This window comes from Pleurodeles waltl, chromosome 12 (assembly GCF_031143425.1).
Source record: "Pleurodeles waltl isolate 20211129_DDA chromosome 12, aPleWal1.hap1.20221129, whole genome shotgun sequence".
In the NCBI taxonomy this organism is placed as follows: Eukaryota; Metazoa; Chordata; class Amphibia; order Caudata; family Salamandridae; genus Pleurodeles; species Pleurodeles waltl.
Window position 1 is genome coordinate 582,616,463 of NC_090451.1, and position 9,442 is coordinate 582,625,904.

The window sequence follows — 9,442 nt, forward strand, 5'->3', positions numbered from 1 at the left end:
ATTTTGAGCCAATATATCAGCTTACGTGGTCTTGACAATGGTGTTGCAGCAGAAGTGGATACTTCAGAGAAAGAATCATTGCGATCGGCGAAGTATCCAAAAGCAGTTCGTGCAAAAGCTGGAGCTGTGTAAGGAAGTGGAGAACTAGCAGAAGTCTCCCTCTGTGGTTAGTAGTAGACTATTCCATCAGTTTGAGTTGAATTTGGTTGTTTCTAGTAGCAGATGAAGATGGTGGTACAAATGAAAAATCATTTTCCACCCTCCCTAAGCTTGAGGAAGTATCAGAATCACTGCTTAAAACCTGTAGAAGAACGTCCTGGTCTGTAGTGAGGGGCATTCAGGAACTACCCAGGTCTGCTGTGTAGGATTGGCCACATGGTGTAACTTGACATTATCAATGGAAACAAAGTGGTTTTCCCTTTAACCAGGCAGCTTTGGTAGAATAACAGTTCTGGTACCGTGTATTCGCAGTACTGGAACCGGTGCACGATATGAAGGACCATACTCGTTTTACACAGCAATCTTTTCTTGCACTAGATCCCCAACTTTCAGAATCCAGCTAGTTGATTATTGGTGCATCCCTTATTCCCAAGGAGGCAGCACAGGCAGACACGTTTTTATCACAGAACTGTTGTAATTCCTGCAAGAGAGTGACATGTTCCATTTATGTGAAAAGGTGTGTCTGCTTCCCCCACGCCAGAGCCATCAAGATCAGGAACATACATTTATGTCTGAACAGAACCTCATATGGGGTACACCCTCCCAGGAACAGTCTGGGCAGATCATTAAGTGCTCTAAGGACTTCATACAGGTGTCAAGGCCAACTACAACCCGTGCCTAATACTCTCGCTGTTAAGGACTGCTTTAAGTTTGAATTCTTCCATTCCACTACACTGTTACCCTTGGGATGGTAGGGTGACGAGGAAGGGAGTTGGGCCCCTAGCAAAGACATGATGCCCCTGAATGCCCATGAGACAAAGGCAGGGCCCTGGTCCGAGTGGAAAGTCGCAACTGCATATTTACCGATAAAGACTTGCAAATCTTTAATAACAGTTTGAGCTTCAGCTGATCATTGTGGCCATACCCATAGAAATCTGGAGCATGAGTCAACAGGAGCTAAAATGTATTTGTATACACCATCTGGTGTCGGGGGACCACAATGGTCCAGGTACACACATTGCAGTGGTCTGTTTGAAATGAGAAGGGGTATTTGCGGTGGGTTTTCGAAGGTGGACCCTTTCATTTGCTGACAGATGTCATAACAAAGGACGTACTGTTTTGTCTGTTTGTATACACCTGGCCACCAATAGCGTTTTTGAAGTAGAGAAATAGTAACAGTCACACCTGCATGGGCAGAAGCAACTCCCTTTTGTGCCGCCTTTATCAACTCAGATCTATGGTCTTGGTTGGGGATCATACAATCACCCACCCCTAGTATTGTTACTAAGGCAGTATTTAGGATAGTTATGTGGTAAGAATATTTGGCAGCATATACCTTTGGTTGGCTTGCCATCAGCTGAAACTTTCACAGCAGTCAATGTTTCATCATCCAGTCTTGTTCGTGAATGAGTAATTGCAGCAACAGAAGCTGTACCTACTGCTGACTTGGCCGCTTCATTATCCAAGGTATTGCCTGTAACATGTATTCTTACACGTTGAGGTCCCAGTGTATGAATTACATGGACATTGGGTAACGTTTCTATCAGATTTGCTACTTTCCCCCACAGTAACCTGTGTTTTATGGTGTTGCCTTTTGCATTGCTGAACCCACTATGAAGCCAGTAATGCAGGTATTCATTGAAGGACTGGACACAGTAATACGAATCACAGACTATTAATGTTAGTTGTTTATGGAGCTGTGTGTTCTGGTGCCATCACCAGAGCTTTGAGCTCTGCTAGTTGCGCAGTACCGTCCCTTAAGGTGTGTGTGCAAGTATTTTGTAAATGGAATTCATCATCTTTCATGTACCCACTCACACCTGTGTAAGCGGTGGTATATTGTTGTTTAGTGCCTACGGCAGGTTGTGCTGAACCATCAGTGTAAATAATTGTTTGATATTGATAAATAGGCAAAGTGTTTGCTGGTATTGGATATTCCATTTCATAGCGAAGGAATTCTTGAGTTTGGAATTTTGGGTTGAAAATGTAATGATCAGTGGCTGTCGGAGATTTTGCTGATTGGATCCAGTGTGGGTATAATGCAGTAATTTTAGGCAACTCACGCTCTTGATCCTATGAAGGAACACGCTGGAGCCGCATGCATGCTTTCCCTTTAAGATTACTTAATATTATTGAGGCCAAAGTAGCAAAATTGCCCATTACTTGCATCCCTAAATCCAGGACCGGGCTGCCCCATATTCATCTTGAATTTGTTTTAACACTTCTGGAAGATTGGCATGTTTTGGTGTACCGTGTGCGCTAGTGTACAGTGCAGCAAACACTGTGCCCCTGGTGGGGCAGTTATCCACCGAGGGAACCATGCAAAAGGGCAAGGACATAGTGAGAATTCCGTGTTTCTCTTTGGTTCTCCTATGAGGAAACACTGCTTCCAGTGCGTTTATTTTATGAGCTAAACAAAACAGAATTTCTTTACGTTTTGCGGGTACCTTACCCATAATCGAATGCACCATTGCAGGGTTAATGCCTGGTGTGACCGCATGCGGTTGTGCTGGAGCAGCCCGTGTTGGGTTAGTATTTAATGTTTGTATTGCATATTATACTAAGAGTCTATATATTGCTACAAGCTCAAGGTATAAGCAGCAAACCTCAGCTACAGCCTAGTTGCCTCCATCAGGATATTGTGTGTATGTGGCCAATTGTGGCCAGGTAGGACCTTCATTACTCAAAGGACCTAGCCTCACATGCAATGTTGTATGTGGTAGGGTGCCATCAAGCCAAATTTGGTGGTCTTGAAACGCTAAAGATATTTCTATGTATGCGAATCCTCTGTATTGTGCAGGTGCATTAGCATGTGTAGAGCGATAAGATGTATTAGTGTTCCCATCAACTGCTGGAAATTTAACCCAAGAGTAAAATATTTCTCTAGATGGATGTGCCTCGACTATAAATGTAGGAGCCCCCCCAGGCTGTAAGACAATTATTTAACAAATTATTAGTGAGGTGGCCTTGCGTTTACTGTATTTACCACCTGTTGTGGATTCGCCATGTTGAATGGACCTGTTCAGAGATAAGGACTCCACATGGGATTAATCCTTTTAAGGGTGCTACCTAACCAGCTGAGGAGGAGAATGTGGTAGTAGTGAAGAGGGCCATTGTTCTACCAAAAGTCCTCTCCCGTGTAGGTGAAAAAGACATCAAGTCTCAGCATACAGCTGCAATGAAGCTACAGCATGAGGTGGCAGTTTCTGGCTGTAACGTCCCTCTAATGTGTAGGGGGAAGAGAGATATTTTATAATAAAACAGCTGGTGTTCTAAGAAAACTGCTCTAATGTAATAACACATATGTTTCCATGAAGTGGCAGGGAATGTTATGTTCTACTTTGGCCTGACAACAATATACTATATACAGTGTATAGCCTTGAGCAAGCACAGAGTTATGATGTTGTGCGTAGAAAGAAAATAATTCCTTGGCAGAGCAAACAATAAATAAAGAATTAAAAAATCATTGCAAAATGAGGGGGCTAGTAAAATCATAAAATTAATTAAAAGTAATTACTACTAGACTAAAGGGCACAAACTGCAGGCCTATGGCTAAAATAACATGCCCATAAAATGATGCTAAAATAACCTCACAACAGTACAAAAGTGAAGTATTGAGAAATTGACTTAGGTGGAGCTGCTGTTAGATAAACCTTTCAGTGGTTGTGCTTTGATACCTACCTTCCATGGGCCGCTACTTCACTAGGCAAGTAGCTGTAGAATGTTTGCTCCTCTACTTGAGGAAATCACAGACTTGCTTTCTGCCTTCTCAACACCTTTATCCACTGCCAGAAAGTGGTAGGTGTTCTGTTCGCTGATTGACAAATGCATTATAGTTTCCACTCTGCACATAATGGTGGATGGAACATATGGGTTACCACATACTTGAAGTAGGTGGTAAAATGCAAATGTTTTGCGGCCGCATTTGGGTCACAAAACATTCCTACATAACGCTGCCATTCGGTATTAGGAAGGGACGCCCTTGACACACCCTTTTCTAATACCGAATCGGTATGTTGTCACAATTCCAAATAACAAGTTACCGATTAGCAAACTGGAATTCATACATACCAAAACATATTTTCATGATCCCAAATTGCCCATTTGCGATCGCAAAAGTGCATGATACACCTGGCCCATCTTGCCCTGTACCCTTTTTCAATAACATTGGTATTAGACCTGGCAGCTCTTGGCGTTGTTTCCCTGTACTTTTTGCTTCTGAACTCCTGTTTTTGGACCCTCTGCTGTAATTCGGCTTGGCTGGTTTTGATACTCTGGGCACTTTAACACTGCTAACTAGTGCTCTCTGTCTAAGTTGTGTTGGTGATTGGTTATCCCTGATTGGCATATTTTATTTACTAGTAGGGTGCTAGTAAACTGCACTAGAGGTGCCCAGGGCGTGTACATCAAATGCTGCTAGTGGGCCTGCAGCACTGATTGTGACACCCACATAGTATAGCCTTGTAAACATGTCTCAGACCTGCCACTGCTATGTCTGTGTGTGCAGTCTTGAACTGCCAATTCGATACCCACTTGCCAGGCCTAAACCTTCTCTTTTACTAGTAGGACATGGACTGATGTTTTTTACATGTCCTGATAGTGAAATACTGCCAAGTTAGGTTTTCGATTATGCAAGGCCCATCTCTCTCATAGTTTAAATGGGGGCTGCCTTTAAATATATTTAAAGAGTAGATTCACATTGAGAGAAGATAGAGTTGTGGAGTTTGGGATCTCTGAACTCACAATTTAAAATTACATCTTGTGGTAAAGTAGGTTTTTAGACTGTCTGTTTGAAAATGACACTTTTAGAAAGTAGGCATTTCCTTGCTTGTCCATTCTGTGTCTCTGCCTGCTTGTATAATCCACGTCTGAGTCAGACTGACAGTTGGGCTGTTGGTGATTGCCCAATAGACAGTGACACAAAGGGAGCTGGGGAGTGTCCTGCATATCCTGATGAGTCTCCTGGGATAGAATGGGGAGGTAGGAGCTGACACCTGCACTTGACAGGGCTGTGCTTGTCCTTATACAAAGCATCTCCAACCCCCCCAGTGTGTGTTCCTGGGGCCAGGCCTGGGCAAGGCAGGATCTTGTAAATGCCAGAGACTTTCCTTTGAAGTTTGCCTACTTCAAGAGCAGAAATGGGTATATGTAATGGACCCAAAACCCCAGAAGTTTAGATCACTTCTGGACCAAAAGGAACCTCCGCCAAGGAGAAGAGCTTGATGCTTGAAGAGGACCTGCAGTTCTGCCTGTTGCTTTGCTGTGCTGGCTTGCTGCTGCTCTTTCTGCATAAGAGGGAAAGGACTAGACTCTGCTTTCTGCAATCCTGCTGGTGAAGTGTCGCCAAGGGCTTGGACTGAGCTTTCCTCCTGTTAAGAAGTCTCAGGGACAGTAAAGACTTCACTTACCAGCCTCTGTGTCTACTTGATGTGGATTGTAGCTCGCCAGGTGGTGCCTACTCCAGTCTCTGGGCCCCTGGGAGTGAAAGCTGGTTGAAACACAAGATAAACCAGTGCAACAACTCCGAACAACACCTGGACCGATGCTGCTGCCGAAGTCTGTGACATCGCCTGCAATCAAATCCATGGTCCCCTCTGGAGTGCGACGACCATGCTGACATTGCAGGCCTGATGCCACTACAGCCCCTGACGTCCTGTGCCTTAGTGAGTGCCGAGTGCATGTAACCGATGTCTGCGGCGCCCGTGGTGTGACCGCTGCCCCGTGAGGTCGCTCTACTGTATCTTGACCTGCCGGACATTGACCCTATTGGAGCGTAGGGAACAGACGCTTCACACTGATGCCACATCACCTCCCCTGCTCCGCAGTAAGGAACCGGATCCAGCGACGTCTCTCCTACACAACTTTGTGCCCCTGCCTGTTTCATCATGTACCAAAGGTACTGTACCCAGGAGTCCATGTGACTCAGTGACCGGTGCCACTAGTGTCAGATTGTTGGGAACGACATCTGCCACAATGCCATGATAACTCTAAATTGAAGCATTTGTGTTTTTGAGTGCTATACTCAAGTTTACTCTTTGAAAATTCATAACTTTGCTTGTGTATGTTTAATTGTTGTCGTTTTGCTATTGTTTGATTTAGATAAATATTGGCTATTTTTTTAAACTGGTATTGAGTCCTTTTGTGGTGTTTTCACTGTTTTACTGTGCGTGATTGTACAAATACTTTACACATTGCCTCTGAGATAAGCCTGACTTTTTAGAATTCTGTAGCTTTCCTGGATCACCCATGGGTTTCCATCACAAACTGGAAGTAGGTTTAGAGCACAAAAATAGGAACAATAGGCTACCTCTTTGAAAAATGCCAAATCTGTGGATTTTTGATTCAACTCTGCATGTTCGTGAAAGCTGGGATGATGATGACTTTAGCACAGCAAACCGTTTGTTTATGCCATTTTAGGGAAGAAACCAGACACTTTTATATGGATAACTTTTTTCCAATTTTTCTCCAAAAACTCAATAGTTCACTACATTTTGCCTATTTTTTTGGTCCCCTCAAGAGAAATCCACAAACCCAGGGAACCTTTCGAATCCTGAGGATGTTAGAAAAAAGAGAAATTTGGCATGGATACCCTATGCAGAAAAAAAGTTATGGAGCCCTAAGCTTGAACTGCCCCAAATACCCAAAATGGGCTCAGCTTGGGTGAGGGTGGTCAGCTAAGGGGTTAATAAGTATTTTATGTTTTTAAGTGAGCACTTCATATGCTTATGTTGTAAATTACATGTATTACATATATTAAATGATGAAAAGGAAGTCTACACTAATAAGAAAATTCCTAATAGTTTCCCTTTTTATGGGCGAGCGCAAAACGCTCTGTCCCATTCTGTAATCTCTCTCTGGGCTTCCAACCATGCCCATGTCACGTCAGTCACTTTCATTGGTTCATGGGCTTGCCTTTTAAAATCTGCTTGCTTTCATTTGTGAAAGGCATGCATATGTCATGCCTTTTCCGGTGGTTAGTCCAACTACACAGCACCGGTAAACTACTAAACACATGCGAGGCTCGATGTTTCCAGCATGGTGTCCGGACTACTTAATCTGTTTATTTTCCTCGCAGCGCAATCGTGCAGAATTTATTTTCTTTACAACGCTAAAAGCTCTAACTCGAGCAAATGCAAGACTCGTTGCCTTGAAAATGCTTGTCTAATTAGAGCGACTCTTTGGCTCTAAGTGGCAAGTGGTGGAGAAGGCATGTAATGGTAAGAAACGAGTTTAGATTTGAACCTGCGTTTGTCCGTAATGCCCCCTCTCCTTTCCTCCCTCTGATAATGCCCTTCATGGCAGTAGTTTTGTCACTGGTTGAGGCAGATAACCCAGTGTGTGCCAGTATCGCGCTCTGGTGCTGTCTGGAGAGTGAGGTACAATCCATGCAACAGTGGCAGCGAGGCACTCCTGTGATATGTAGGCCTCTCCGCACCCCTAGGGAGGGATGGGCTGCACTCCTGGCTTATGAAGCTGTCCCTGCTGGGTGTTAGTTAGCAACATAAACACTTCTGCAACAATTGTACTAAACAGCACAAGAGCGATAAGATAAAATTGTTTCTCCAAAATACACACACCACATCCCTTATCCACCTCTCTCACTGCTGCATAAAAATCGAATTGACTATGACATTGCTCAATGGGATTCATAAGTAACGTTCCATTAATTTGCTTAGGTTAAGCTCCGTACATTTGCTGTGTTTTATCTTTGACGGCAGTGAGACTGGGGCAGACTCATTCCGATGTCCTGCATGGCGCGAAATCCAAGCCAATGAGAGCTTTTGGCCGATTACGAACATCCTAACCATATTCTGTTCATAGTGCGTAGTCCAGCTCTCCTGTACTGACAACACTTTTTCCCTGGTTATTGCTCTTCTACTGCTATTCGCTTTGCATAATTGACTTGGCAATTGCGTTTTTCAATTATTTAATCACAGGCCAATTGTAATTTTGGTTTATTATGTCTTCAAATAACACCTGAAGATTAAATTGCTGTGGCAATCGACTGCTTTTGCTACAAGGCTGAGAGAGCGTAGCTTATATAATCTATATTAACATGAAATGTTTATGAATTCATTTGTGATAATAGAAATTGCAATAATATTTTTTTTTGGGTTAAACGTGCACTTGATATGTGACCACGAGGAGTGGCCGCCAATGTATACGTGGACTAATAATGATGACTAAAATGTTTATAAATTGTTATACTGAATAAGTTTTATACTAATTATTAATGATTGCGTTATTGAATTTGTGCTGAAATCCTTGTAGGCCTTAAGTCAGCATGAGCCGAAGCTTAGCTGCTTGGCTCTCATATTAAATGTATTTTTCCTATCTTGCAGTGTGCTGACGCGCAAAAGGACATGACCCCTTTTTTTTCTTCAAACTAGAAGCTGAATGTAACCATAGTAGATCCGTTCCCATGAATTCCACATTGCTTGTAGAAAATATTAGACAAAATGAAACAGTGTAGATTAATGTAATGTACAAAGTCGTTCAAACCGGTGAAGACAATGGAGCTACTGACCAAAAGATGTGCAAAGAATTACAGAAAGATGAAATCATACCGGACGTGCTACCTCTAAAGACATCGAACATGTGGACCAATGAAAAGCTTGTAAAATAATATGGGGTGAAAGATTAATGACATAATCCATCTTTTAATTGGGTAAAGATAGTGGGGTATAACCAATGTCCAATAGAATTTTAGGGGAATATATAACGAGAAAGGGATAAAAACCCATGACACGGGGAGCCATTTAGAATTAGGTAGGGAATGCTATTGATTTTATCCAGAAACTTTGTCACACTGTTTGGTGACTTACCTGGTTTTACTTAAACCATCCCTTTCCTTAGATTGCCCATTTTACACTTTACCTCCTTATGAGGGAAGTGCCCCCTTTTGCCCCGGAGCTGAGTTTTGACTGATGGCGATTTGAATGAGGTCCTGGAGACGAACACTGAACCTGTGCGCTGACCTAAACCTTGGAGGGTAACTATGACAATGAATTTGTGATTTGTCTGTTTGCTTTTCCTTTCTAGGTACCAACTGCTTACTTTTGACAGAGACCATAGTTAGATGTTTTCCAAATTGGTGTTCTAAATAGTTTTGCATGAAGCCCAACATGCCAATGCTAATTAGCGGTTAGGACAGGTGTTCACTAAATTGACGCAAATAGACAAACAACCGAATCTATGCTTTGTTGAACTGACGCGTTATTAACACTTTGCTAAATTGATCTATGTTTATGCCGTGTTATGTTTTGATGTTTGTGATTCTCGC